Source organism: Anolis sagrei, chromosome 4 (assembly GCF_037176765.1).
Source record: "Anolis sagrei isolate rAnoSag1 chromosome 4, rAnoSag1.mat, whole genome shotgun sequence".
NCBI classification, from domain to species: Eukaryota; Metazoa; Chordata; class Lepidosauria; order Squamata; family Dactyloidae; genus Anolis; species Anolis sagrei.
The window spans coordinates 169288350-169303085 of NC_090024.1; the positions used below are offsets into that span (position 1 = coordinate 169288350).

At 41.7% G+C, this 14736-nt stretch overlaps 1 protein-coding gene across 7 annotated transcripts in view; it reads right to left on the reverse strand.

Moving 5' to 3' along the window:
• The window catches only part of FGGY (FGGY carbohydrate kinase domain containing), a 181243-nt gene extending 170253 nt beyond the window's left edge, over positions 1 to 10990 (reverse strand). For 5 of the 7 annotated variants that reach the window (XM_060773599.2, XM_060773598.2, XM_067467862.1 and 2 more), the window contains exon 1: positions 10852 to 10990. The gene's annotated coding sequence lies outside the window, so the exon portion shown is untranslated. The remainder of the gene's footprint in view (positions 1 to 10851) is intronic. The other 2 variants (XM_060773601.2, XM_060773600.2) reach the window with 1 other exon arrangement.
• Between the last annotated feature and the right edge of the window lie 3746 nt (positions 10991 to 14736).

Genomic DNA, 14736 nt, shown 5'->3' on the forward strand with positions numbered 1-14736 from the left:
AACCAAAGCAGCAAAACATTGCTTTGGGCTGTCTGAGAATAAGGTATGCCTGGTTCTCTCCTGAGAGAGTTGCCAGTGATTTGTCTCCCACCTCCCTTACTTTTTGATAGAAGTATAACAATACCAACACATAACAAAACAACTGGATTCAAAGGTAGCTAGCTACACATGCCACATCAATTTGATTATGAACTTTCTCCTGTAAAATATAGAAACCCTAGTAGTGCTCTAGATGAGTCTAACCTTGATTCTATGTTGACATTAACTATACATCCATGTGTCAGTGCACTTCAATGGAAGAAAGTTTCTTAATTGTTGTCAATCTCCATTAAATACAATAGATCTGCCATGCAGATTCCCTATAACCCTCCCAAGATTCTAAAAACGGGTTCTGAAATCACCAAGGCAATGGCCTATTCCATTTGAACACTTATTCCAAGACTATTGTCCAAAAAGGATCGGAATATACCATAAATCTTGAGTAGTTATTGAAAGTGAGAAGCACTAAATTTCTTATCCAACTCATTTACCTCTATTGAACATTCCCAATGAACTAGGATAAATTATTTTATGACAACTGTCATATTCTATGATCCTACATTTATGTTAACAATATGCTAAGGTTCTGCTTAAATATCGAATTGCTGGCAAATAGTGTTAACATATCATATGTCTTGTGACAGCAAAGCCCTCTTGGCAGCCTAATGTTTCAAAGATCAAGATCTGAGACTAGAGAGCAAATGTAAAGAGTACTTTGTGGTGGACAGTACAATCATAAGCCCCACTGAATTCAATGTGACTTGTCTTTTATATGTACAGGAGTGCAGGCATCATTGTACCTATGTTTACAGGATGCAAATATTATAAATGTTATGAATGAATATCACAAAGATATAATATCTTCTTGATGTTTACAGGAGGAGAAATTCAAGAAGACATTATGTTGGAGCTAACAATCTTGAATACGAAATGAAATAAATAGGTATATTGGATTTACATGAGTGAAGAGTAATTAAAACCAGTACAACTCAGTGCAATTCAAGTAAAGCCAAAGAGGGATGTTTACACATTTGGCATGTAAACGAACTCTGTTTCATCATCGTTTCCTCTTCTTTAGTACCATGTGCACACACGTGTACTTCAGATTTAATTTCAATTATCTGACAGCAAAAGGAAGCGTGCTACATCACAACCTATTCAATAATACTAGCATAGTACAAGGTAAGAAAGTCGTGAATTAATAATAAGATATAACACAAAGCTTAGGGTTGAATATCATTATCAAAACTGATTGTGACCAGAAGTGTTTCATCAGTTAGATTTTAGTATACTTAAATATACATCATGAGATATCTTGAGGATGGAACTTGAGTCTGAACTTAATACATCTAGCCTGAGGGAAATTTTATACCCAATATTTTTAATAATTTTGTTCATGAAACAATGGTATATATATACACTTATGTGAGCTGTGTGCTGGTGTGAGTTGGTAAGTCAGCTGCGACCGTGGCAGAAAGAAGGGGTGGTTGCCTTCTTTACTGCTCCGCACTGGTATGCTGCCTAACCATGCCTATCACTATGTCTTATTTTCGGGGTATGGCTTATATTGTGCAAATGTTTAGAAATTCTGCTATGGCTTATTTTATGGATTCAATGTTACCTTCAAGAACTTTCCAGTGTAGCAAGTGCAACTGAAAAATTATCCTGGTCCCAAAGCCATCCAGAGAACCTCATGAACAAACAGAACTGAATTACATCACTTCAGCTTTCCCTTCTCATAGAGCTGTAGTTCCCAACCTGTGGTCTATGGACCACCAGTGGTCTGCAAGAACTAAATTATGGTCTGTGGCCTCACCGTTACTACACTGTTGCAGTGAGAGCAACTGGTCTTACAAAACTGTCTTATAGTGCCAAGACTTATTAAATTTGGTTTTCTGTGGATGAGCAGATGATGACTACTGAATGGCACATGTTTTGTATCAAAAACTAGAGCTGATGTGTTGCAATTTTCTGAATCAGCACCCCCAATAACCCTTTTTTGTATGAATATTGGGGAATGGTTACTAGTCGAAGTGGTCTCTGGCCAAGTGGTCCCTGGTCAAGTGGCCCCTTGTCCAAAAAAGGTTGGGAACCACTATCATAGGGGAACCTTGAAAGCAAAACCTTTGAACTGATGTTTTTGAACTCTAGCTAAGCAAAAATCTCATTTAACCAGGAAAAAGATGTTGCTATGACAAGCATCAGCAAAAATCAAAATCTTAGCAGGAAACTGCAAAGTAAATACAGCTGATAATTTTGAAGTAATAAAAGCCATAAATTATGTAAGATGGAAATATGGGCTCCTTTCTATAGCTGAACTCTCAAACATGTAAGGACTAATTCGAACACTCAATAAATAATTCACACATCTCTAAGTTAATCGGTTTGTCAGATAATTTGAACAGAATTAGAATTGTAAAGACACTTGTTTACATGTTCATTAGGCATGGATAACAGTCCGAGAATTTGCTTTAAGCCTTCTCATATGTTGATTCCCATTCATGGGATGAATAAGAATTTGAAACACATTTGAAACTATCCATGTGAAGATCAAGGGCTCCTGCTTCAACATCTAAAAGAAAATTTGAGGAGTGAACAGTTCAATAAGCTCGATAATGGCAGGTGAATGACATAGAACAAGAGTTTGAGGTAGAAATACAGAAAAATTTCTTGTTCAGATAAAAGGAGAGTCAGAACTGCTTTGTGCAGAATACAAATCAAGCCTTAAGTTCTTTTGCATTTATTTATTTTCCATTCAAAAGCTGAACTCACATACAAGCATTTGATATCATTATTGGGCCAATTAAATAAATCTGATTGAATAGACCTAGTTTTCAAGTGGAGGAGTTATAAAACAAGTCCATCTTCTCCTACCTAGCTCTTTTAAAATCCAACCCCATGTCCTTTGCATCACTGTTGTTACCCTACTTTTGCTTATTTTATGTCTCAGAAATGGAAGAAAAATAATATAATTATAACCACTATGCAAATCTGGATGTCAGTCTCTCAAGTTTCGGAAAACAAACACCAAGAAATATATGGTGAAAATATGGCTCATATGATTGCTCCCTAGTAGTTCATGTAAACGTAAAAGTAAAGTTTTCACTTTGACATTTAGTCTAGTTGGATCCAACTCTAGGGGGTGGTGTTCATCTCCATTTTTAAGCCAAAGAACCAGTGTTGTCTGTAGACACCTCCAAGGTCATGTGGCCGGCATGACTGCATGGAGAGCTGTTCCCCCCACAGAAATGGTACCTATTGATCTACTGAAATTTGCATGTTTTTGAACTGATGGGTTGGCAGAAGCTGGGGCTGACAGCAGGAGCTCACACTGCTCCCAGGATTCGAACCGCTGACCTTTTGGTCGGCAAGTTAAATGTTATGTATGTCTTACATTTAATAGTTTTAATGATTTTTAAGTTCGATGTGGTGTCTCTATTTACCATGGTCCCGGTAGCAGACACCATTGCACTAATCAACCAGAGGTTCCCGAAAGACATCACAGCTCTGTTTCACCATTGCCTCACCACCAGCTACTTTCAGTGGGACAATGAGTTCTACGAACAGAAAGATGAAGTAGCTATGGGGAGCTATATGGAACACTTTGAAAAACAAGCCCTGGAGACAGCAACAAAAAAGCCCACAATATGGTTCAGATATGTGGATGACACTTTCACCATTTGGAGCCATGGAGAAGAAGAACTCAACAGGTTCCTGGAACATCTTAACAGCATCCACCAAAACATCCAGTTCACCATGGAAAAAGAAAATGCAGGAAGACTGCCTTTTCTAGATGTCCTAGTCATCCGCAAACCAGATCAACAATTGGGTCACACCGTTTACAGAAAACCCACACACACAGATAGATATCTACATAAAAACTCCAACCATCACCCAAGTCAAAAAAGAAGCACAATAAAAGCCTTGGCAGACCGTGCAAAAAGAATCTGCGAACCCCACCTCCTCCAAGATGAACTGAACCACCTCAACTGGGCTCTACAGGCCAACGGATACTCCACCTCAGACATCAGAAGAGCTGCAAGACCAAGAACACGAGAATAAAGATGAAGATCCACCCAGAGGAAAGGTGTTCTTGCCATACATCAAGGGAACCACTAACCGCATAGGGAAGCTGATGAAGAAACACAACATACAAACTATATACAGACCCACCAAGAAAATTCAACAAATGCTACGTTCAGCAAAGGACAGGAGGGATCCTCTCGCTTCTGCAGGAGTCTACCGTGTACCATGCAGCTGTGGACAAGTCTACATAGGGACTACCAAACGCAGCGCCCAAACAAGAATCAAGGAACATGAAAGGCACTGCGGACTACTTCAACCAGAGAAATCAGCCATAGCAGAGCACCTGATGAACCAACCTGGACACAGCATTTTATTTGAGAACACAGAAATGCTGGACCACTCTCACAACCACCATGTCAGACTACAAAGAGAAGCCATTGAAATACACAAGCATGTGGACAATTTCAACAGAAAGGAGGAAACCATGAAAATGAACAAAATCTGGCTACCAGTATTAAAAAACTCTAAAATTGCAACAGCACAACAACAGAGAGGAAGCAGGCAGGGACATCTAATTACCTCTCAACAAAAGTTTGCCCCAGGCACAGTCAGGCCATTGTATGCTAATCAAGATGGTCAGTTGAAACATTCACACCTAGCTCCAGCAGACAAGAGTCCTTTGTCTCACCCTGGTCATTCCACAGATATATAAACCCTTTTGCCTAGTTCCAACAGACCTCACTACCTCTGAGGATGCTTGCCATAGATGCAGGCGAAACGTCAGGAGAGAATGCCTCTAGACCATGGCCATATAGCCCGGAAAAACCTACAACAAACCACCGATTTTTAAGTTCATAGTTATATGTAGTAATTAGTTATTGTGATTTCTTTGTGTACTGTATGTTGGCACTGGCAATGAATTTTTGCCATTACTATGTTATAAACCGCCTAGAGTCCCCCCTCCCCCCAGGCAGAGAAAGACAGTATAAAAATACAGTAAATAAATAAATAAATAAGTTCAGCAGCTCAGCGGTTTAACCTGCTGCATCATCAGGGAGCCAGTAGTCCATGTGTGCCCCCCCCCCCCCCAATTAATCAGAATCAAGGCTTTTTTTACTATCTGATCAGAGAGACTGCTGGATATTTTCTCTAACTTCCCCAACTTCAATTGTACCCCTTTCAGTCCTCTGAAAAATGGATGAGACCCTCAGGAAGAGTACAATTAGTTGTGCTGGGGACTACAAAGGACATTGAAAAGTTGGCAAATACTCTTCATGTGGCTGTATTCTTCCACTAGATTAAAAAGAATCTGATGGAAGAACACTTACGGTATGTGTTTAACTAAGGCCCCATTTACACTGCCATACAAAATCCTGATTATTTGCTTTGAGCATGGATTATATGGCTGTGTAGAGTCATATAATCCAATTCAAAGCAGATAATATGGATCATCTGCTTTGATAATCTGGATTATATGGCAGTGTAGAAGGGTTCTAAGAAGTAGTGCTACCCTACACAATGTTATTCAAACATAGGTCCCATTAAGTTCAACAGGGCATGAAGCACTACAAGATAGGCAAGAACTACAACTCTATATCTACTTGTGCTACAACAAACCCCACTAAATCCAATGGGAATTAGTTTGAAGTGCATAAATATATGATAACACCTAAATCCACTTTTTTCTTAATACCAATAAAAACCTTACTTCCATTAGATGAACACCAGATCCCCTTTAAGAATCAATTTAATATACAATCTTATATATATCCCAACATAGTGCAACCATACGCATTTCACATAGGTGTCAGAAGTAAATTAAATGGAATTTATTGATATGTATATTCAGACTATAGTCTGAATAATGGCAAATAATGTAAAATCCGTTTTTCCCATCAACTTCTTCCAAAATAAATTCACCTTAAGTCTCAGTTTTGGGGAAAAGAAAAGGGACAAATCGGTGTTATCATCCCACAAACCACAGATACTAGGACAAATGCTATGGGGATTAGTGGGCATATTCACAAAGGAAATTTCAGTCACATCAGGAATTTATTTGGCCACTCATCTGCATTAGCAAGCTCCTCTACAAAGTGATTCACTTTCTGTATAGGAGTCTGCAAAGTAACAGAACATCAGCATTTACATACTGGCTGCAATCCAGTCCATTTCCCAGCAAACCCATTCTATCAAACCAACACCTAAGCCAAGCATCTATAATTATTTGTGGCAGAGAATGGAAAACCTAGGCCAACAGTACATTCAACAATTAAATCAATTTTTAAATACATGCTGTAAACCATGTTTTTGCAGGCATTTTTAGCCCTGCGGTAAGGATGTTTCAGCCATTGGTTTATGAAGTTTAATGGACAGTATTTGTTCAACTCCAAATTATAAATTTAAATAAGGTCCGCCATAAGTAATTTGTCATTTTAAACTTAAGCATTTAAATTGATGTTTGATAAATCTGCAATTCTAAACTATTTCTAACAGTTCCTTGTTATGTCTGTTTACAAGTAACCAAGGGCTCCAACACCAGACAGTGTACATTTGTTTTTAACTGAATAACTCTTAATTTTAGTTTCTTTGCCATATTTATAAATTAGCCCAATAACCAAAGAATTCTGGACAATGTACTCTTAAAAAAAAGAAAAGAAAAAAGAACCATAAAATACTCTGCTTCAGAATGTAATTGGAAAAGCCTTCAATTTGACAAAAAAAAAATTGCCAGCGAGGTATCTAGAAATCCTTTTGGGGAGGGCATTTCAAATCTGGGTGCCATCACTGAAAAGCTGCTATCCAAACACTACAAATTTTTTTTAGATAGAAGCATCCAGAAGACCACAAAAGATGGTCTCAAAGTCCAATGAGGTGTACAGAAGCCAGACAGGCCGCCATCCCAGGAGCATCCACATTTTAAAATCACAGATATTCCTGGGGGCTCATGTACACACACCCCAGAAAGTATGCGCTTTCTGGGGTGGGAGTCCAGATGTTCTTCCGGGACTGCCCAGGAGAATACCAGGACACTGTAACCCCCTCCCCAGAAGCCCCCCCCCCAAAAAAAGAGTTTAAAAACAAAAGAACTCACCCGGCCCCCATGAGACAGCTGCTGGAGTTCTCCTGGTGCATACAAATGACACACCAGGAGAAAGTGGGGAGCGATTTTCCTCCTGCCCCCCCCCCCTTTCTCCTGACGCATCATTTGTACACACCAGGAGAACTCCGGCAGCCATCTCATGGAGGCTGGGTGAGTTCTTTTTTTTTTTTTTACTCTGTTTTGAGAGCTTTTGGGGAGAGGGTTGGTATTTTCACAGTTTTCCGGGCTAATTTAGCCCAGAAAACTATGGGAATACTATCTGAATTGCAGTCCAGATACCAGAAGTAGTGGGTTTATCCCACGCCTTCCAAGAAGGTGAGGAATAAGCCCACTATCAAATTAATTCCCCACAAACTAGGGTATTCCTGGTTTGTGGTGGATCAATTTGGGTTGTCCAGGACGTTGTCTGGACAGCCCCCTTTTATTGCAGAAGTTTCCGCAATAAAGTGGCTGTCTGGGTGTGCCTTTAGGCCCCTTCTGACTACCATATAAAATCTAGATTATCTGCTTTGAACTGGATTATATGACAGTGTAGAAGGGTATAAGTGTGCATAAGTACTGAAACCTATGAGAACAATCCTATTTCACTCAGCCAACATTAAGCCAACTGAAGTTGGTCTGATTAGGGGTGCTGGCAATGACTCAGGACTACCCTGACCTTAACATCAAAACATCTGGGAGTCCCCTGGGTAATGTTCTTGCAGACAGCCTATTCTCTCACACCATAAGTGACTTGCGGTTTCTCAAGTTGCTCCTGATACAAAAAAAAAATCAATATTATTGTCAATATCATATTAAAATTGGTTCCAATGCATTTAAGGTTTAGGATTGAATCTCTGCTCAGCCATGGGAACCCAACGTGTGACTTCACAAACTTAGGAAAACCTTGTGACAGGTTCACCTCAGGTTGCCATAATTTAGAAAGAACCTGGAGGCATTCAACAACAAATACATTGAATAATACTGAATTATTTATTATTAAATAATTAAATTTACCAACTCAATATTAACAGATAAAATTGCCTCATTGATATTTCAGTATTGTTTCAACTAATTTTGAGTCTACTTTACCTATATTGGCTAATGTGTATATATTTTTGTCTTTTAAATTATAAAAATATAAAAAGCCCCAAAACTCTCACAAACTATGTGGCTTTGAAGCTCTTGCACAGTAGTTACCCATATCTACTCTAGTTACACATATAAATCAGAGATGAAGACACTCAACAACAATAGATTAGCAACGATCAACCAACTAATTAGGCCATGAAATGTTGGCATTTATCTCTTTTGAAGGAAACTAAATCTTGCTATATTCTTTTTCAAAGAAATAGAGAAGGCGAAAAAGTGGCTCTTCAGATGTTATTGGACTACAGAATCAACAAGCCCTATCAGTTCTAGCCGAAATAATAAATATTAGCAATTGGACTCAAATTTCTGAAGGGCAAAAAACTGTAAACAGAGACTGAATGTTTGTCTGTCAATGATGCTCAGCTGTGGAGTTCTGCATGGGCAGGTTGTTAAACCAGAGGTCCCATTGGGTCCTTTCTGATTCTATGAATTGTTGAATGTTCACACTACAGAGAAACACCTGGCTCACCCATGCTTGTAAGGAGATGACTTGCCTCAAACTTTTCATGGTACCAATTTCAGCTAGGTGCTCCCATGACAGCGTGGTGATAGATGTAGTCCAAATTTTGAAATGAATGGTAAATAAGCTATCTGAGGAGCTGAACCATATCTTGACCAATGATCCAGTGCCTTCAACAGCTAAAATCCAGAGGAGACTCCCAGCCCTACCAACACTAGAGCAGATAGGTTCTGTGGTCTAATAACATCTGCAGGGCCAAATCTTCCACCTTCTTTACTAGCCACTGCATGGAACAATATAATGGACAAATCCCATGCCTGAAGGAGACCAAGGGCTACAAGTCTTTCATAAGTGTTGGCCAAGATTGGCCCTTGAGACATCTACTGAAGAGACCTCTTATTCCTCTCTCACCATCTTTTCCTGAGACAGATAATCACATACCATCACACAAAAATGAGGAATTATAAAATGTTGCCTCTAGGATTATGGTCCCAACCTGTGGACCATGGACCACCAGTGGTCCACAAGAACTAAAATATGGTCCATGGCCTCAATGTTACTACACTGTTGCAACTGGTCTCGCAAAAACCTCTTATACTACCGAGGCAATTAAATATGTTTTTCTGTGGGTGAGCAGATGGCAACTACTGGATGCAGGCATGTAGCCGGGGGGGGGGGGGGGATTTGAGGGGCTTCAGCCCCCCCCCCCCCCGAAATTCTCATGGTGGTTCGCGAATGGGCCTTACTGGTGCATTCTTTAAACTGTTATGTTTATTCATATCATGATCTGATCACCATACTCAATATATCCCATGTGCATGGGGGTATTGGGGTAATGATACAAAAGGTTTGCTAGGGTAGACCCTCTTTCACTCAGACTCAGCCCCCCCCTGAACCCCCCCCCCCACCGAAAAAAATTCAGTCCCCCCGAAACGAAATCCTGGCTACGTGCCTGACTGGATGGCATATGCTCTGTATAAAAAACTAGAGATGATGTGGTCTATCCAATGCAATTTTCTGAATCAACACCCCAAATAACCAAATCAAATTTAAAGTTGACCAAAAATTGATTTGTAAACCTTTTGGTAATAATGTTGGAGAGTGGTCCCTGGTCAAAAAAAAGGTTGGGAACCACTGCTCTTGGTGGTAGTAGGCAAAGGTAAAGCTTTCCCCTTGACATTTAGTATAGTCGTATCCAACTCTGGGGGGTGGTGCTCATCTCCATTTCTAAACCGAAGAACCAGTGTTGTTTGTAGACACCTCCAAGGTCATGTGGCCAGCATGACTGCATGGAGCGCTGATACCTTCCCACCAGAGCAGTTCCTATTGATCTACTCACATTTGCATGTTTTTGAACAGCTTGATTGGCAGAAGCTGGGGCTAACCCCACTCCCTAGATTCGAACCTGCAACCTTTCAGTAAGGGGCTGCTGTCACAGTGGTGTGTGTCTCGTGCGTTGTGCTCGAGGAAGTGGCCGCACTCTCCGTCATATTCGAAGTAGGGGCAGCTGTCAACTTTGTGGTTTAACCCACTGTGCCAGCGGGGGGCTAGGAGGTAGTAGTCTCTTCATGTTGTGAGTGGAAGTGGAGGAGAATCTCTACCTTCTTGTTTTCCAGGCAAGGGCTTGAGAGAGTTCTTTCTTGGGCCAAAACCTCCCAGAATTTCTCATAATGTCCATGGTGGCTGAGCAGTTCCAGAAGTTTTGGTCCACAGAGTACCATTTCCAAGCTCTGGTTTTGTTGGCTACTTGGGGTGTGCATGGTTTTCCCTGGGAATTAATTCCGCAAGTGTGTGTGTGTGTTTAAAAAGCAATCCGAACAAGCAGCCTTAAGGCTTTCAAATGATCTTTCCCCCATTCCATTATCCAGTGGTAGTCATAGTCAATCATTGCTCACCAAAGAGCAAAGGGAAAGCGGGGAAGGAGAGGGGCGGGGGGAGGTCTGGTGGCTGAAAGGGCGACACACACAGCAAAGGGCCTGGCATGTTTTTTCCCCCCGAAGAAAAGGAAAGGCCCAGCCGCAGGAGGATTTCCTGAAACAGAACGCTCCGATCCACAGCTAATTATTATTTGGGTTGGAAAGCAAAAGCCACTTACTTGCCCAAGAGTGAAATATGACCTTAGCTAGCAAAGAGACAAGCAGCAGCAGGAGCTAAGCGCGCACACTTTGCAGCCACCACCGCTCTCCTGACAAGGCCATTTCCGGGAGCGGAGCCTTTGCCGGAAAAAAAAGGAGGAGGAGGAGGAGGAGGAGGAGGAGGAGGAGAAGCAGAAAGGGGGAGGGAAGGAGAGAGAATGAGAGAGAGATGGAGAGCAAGCCTCGCTCCTTTTCTTTCCTTGGCAGGAGCGCGATGGGCATGCCTTTCCGCATTGGTCAGTGCAGCCCTGGCTGGCTGCGTCTGGCATCCTAGCCTCTTGCCTCGCTTTCAAACGCCTGGGACGGGAAATGGCACAGAGTCGGGAAGCAGCGCCCCGCAATTTCCAAAACACGCACACACCACTAGAGTTTTTTGTTTTGCCCACAAGCCAAACTGATGGTGATTATGGCTGCATCCACACTGAAGAATGAATACACACTTGACTCCATGCAAACTGCCATGGCTCAATGTAATAGAATCCTCGGGGGAGTAGATTTACAAGATCTTTAGCCTCCTCTACCCCAATGCTGGTGCCTCAACAACCCACAACTCTCAAATGCCAAATTGCCTCCAAAAATTGTGGCAAATAACACAAAATTCTGAGAGTGCCTTGTACCACCAGAAGATCCAACCAGTCCATTCTTCAGGAAATAAAGCCCGACTGCTCACTGGACAGAAGGATAGTAGAGGCAAAGACGAAGTACTTTGGCCACATCATGAGAAGACAGGAAAGCTTAAAGAAGACCATGATGCTGGGGAAAATGGAAGGGAAAAGGAAGAGGGGCCAACCAAGGGCAAGATGGATGATCCTTGAAGTGATTGGCTTGACCTTGAAGGAGCTGGGGGTGGTGACGGCCAATAGGGAGCTCTGGCGTGGGCAGGTCCATGAGGTCACGAAGAGTCGGAAGCAACTGAATGAATAAACAACAACAAATACACACAATAAATGTATTGTCAAAGGCTTTCATGGTCAGAATCACTGGGTTGTTGTAGGTTTTTCAGGCTGTATGGACATATTCTAGAACAGTGATTCTCAATCTGTGGGACCCCAGATGTTTTGGCCTTCAACTCCCAAAAATCCTAACAGCTAGTAAACTGGCTGGGATTTCTGGGAGTTGTAGGCCAAAACACCTGGGGATCCACAGGTTGAGAACTGTTCTAGAAGCATTTTCTCCTGATGTTTCACCTGCATCTATGGCAGGCACCCTCAGAGGTTTTTAGGTCTGTTAGAAACTAGGAAAATGGGGTTTATATATCTGTGGAATGTCCACAGATATTTTATGGGGGAGTAGATGTTTTTGGGCAACTGAAATAACACTTCTGAAGATCTGCTATGTATTTTGTGCATTGGCATAATCTTTGTTCCTAAGAGTTCCGAGAGATAACCAAGTATATCAGTGTAACAACTGAGCAAACTAAACTATATTATTTTCCTCCTGCTTCAAGTAGCAAAGCTCCCAGTGGACTCACTGTATCTTTACAATAGCTCTGTGTATTGGTTCTGGGAGCAGGGAATCTCAGATTCAATTATGAATTCCTTGCTTGACACAACCCATGAGTTTGTGGTGATGTGGAACACACACAGCTGCTGTACATGAAATCTAGTGTTCTTTCAAGTCCTTTCCAAGGCTTTCTTGGGAACAGCTAGTTGGTTACCAGGAGAAATACTAGGGCTCCACCACATCCCACTTCCCTTCCTCAGTTCAATTTTGCTTAATGAATGAAAGTTCTTTGTTTTCTACTTTGTAAGTGGAAAGAAAACCAGCAGCAGCAGCAGTATAAATCAATGCTGCTCTAATTTGGCCTGCTGCCTGTTTGACCACTAATGTCAGATAATTTAGTGGTTCCAAATAAGAGGTGGCATCTTTGAAATATTCTCCCTTACAGAGTTAGACCCAATGTGACACTTGCTAGAGGAGAAACTCTTGCATAAATCTGTCTTAAAAGGCTCACTTAATCATATTACTTCACTTGCAGCAGTAGCCTTTGAAGGCCAAAGTCCTGGCATGTTGAGGAATGGAGGAAGAGGCTGTAGAGGTATTAACCACTGCAGTGCTATGGCCCAGCCACAGCAGAGGCTCTGCAGTGGGGTAAACAATGACATTTTCCCCTATTGTAGAAATCTATGTGCCTCAGTATCTGCATTGTTCTTCTTAGGAGCTTTCCACACAGCCATATAACCCAGAATATCAAGGAAGAAAATCCCACAACATCTGCTTTCAACTGAGTTACCAGAGTCCACACTGCCATATATCCCAGTTGAAAGCCTCAAGTCTCCTGCGGGCTGAGAGGGGCGGTATAAAAATGTAACAAATAAAGCAGAAAATGTGGGATTTTATTCAGCTGTGTGGAAGGGGCCTCAGAGATGTAGTGGAAAATAATAATAATAATAATAATAATAACAACAACAACAACAACAACAGATATTTGCTATCAGAGTAGGGTGTCGCTAAAATATGTGCTTTGTTTTTGCGTATGAATTAACAAGTGAACATTTCAAGTTGTCCTTAGAATACAGGTATTCAGATCTCTGGGGGCCCATCCACACAGCCCTATATCCCAGAATATCAAGGCAGAAAATCCCACATTATTTGAGTGTGGACTCAGACAACCTAGTTCAAAGCAGATATTGTGGGATTTTCTGCCTTCGTATTCTGGGATATAGGGTTATGTGGAAGGGCCATTGTTGTGTTATCTACACAAGTGGTTCTCAAATACTGGTCCTCCAAAATTTTGGTGTATCAACTCTCAGAATTCTTGAATATTTGTAATGCTGTGTTTTTGTGTGACTTTAAGTCCTTTCTAACATGGTGTTCGCAAGGTGACCCTCAGGGAAAAATATTATTTTAAAACCTAGGGTTCTCCAGCATTTCCATCTGGCACTAGGGCTCCAATTTGAATATATTTACATGTGTTTTGGACTTGGTCAAAAATGGTATACTGAAACCCCAAAAGGATGGGAGGAACTAGGAAGACAGCCAACTGGTGCCACATGCAGCAAGGGAGAAAGTGGAGTACACACATCACAAATGACGGACCTTCTTGATTCTGAAGGTTGGGGCGGGGTAGAGGAACGTGAAGAATGGCTGTGATCTTTTGACAAGCCTTAGCAGTAGCGTGTTGTTGTTCATTCGTTCAGTCGTCTCCGACTCTTCATGACCTCATGGACCAGCCTACGCCAGAGCTCCCTGTCGGCCGTTACCACCCCCAGCTCCCTCAAGGTCAGTCCAGTCACTTCAAGGATGCCATCCATCCATCTTGCCCTTGGTCGGCCCCTCTTCCTTTTGCCTTCCACTTTCCCCAGCATTATTGTCTTCTCTAGGCTTTCCTGTCTCCTCATGATGTGGCCAAAGTACTTCAACTTTGTCTCTAGTATCTTTCCCTCCAGTGAGCAGTCGGGCTTTATTTCCTGGAGGATGGACTGGTTGGATCTTCTCGCAGTCCAAGGCACTCTCAGCACTTTCCTCCAACACCACAGCTCAAAAGCATCGATCTTCCTTCGCTCAGCCTTCCCTAAGGTCCAGCTCTCACATCCGTAGGTTACTACAGGGAATACCATGGCTTTGACTAGGCGGATCTTTGTTGCCAGTCTGATGTCTCTACTCTTCACTATTTTATCGAGACTGGACATTGCTCTCCTCCCAAGAAGTAAGCGTCTTCTGATTTCCTGGCTACAGTCTGCATCTGCAGTAATCTTTGCACCTAGAAATACAAATACCCAACACAAGAGAAGTATGTGATGGCACACCTGAGCCTTTGGGAAAAACTCTAATGTCTGACTTTATTCGGGGCCTATCAGTATACCTTCTGTTAAGATTAAGACCCTTAACAGACAAAGGCACCT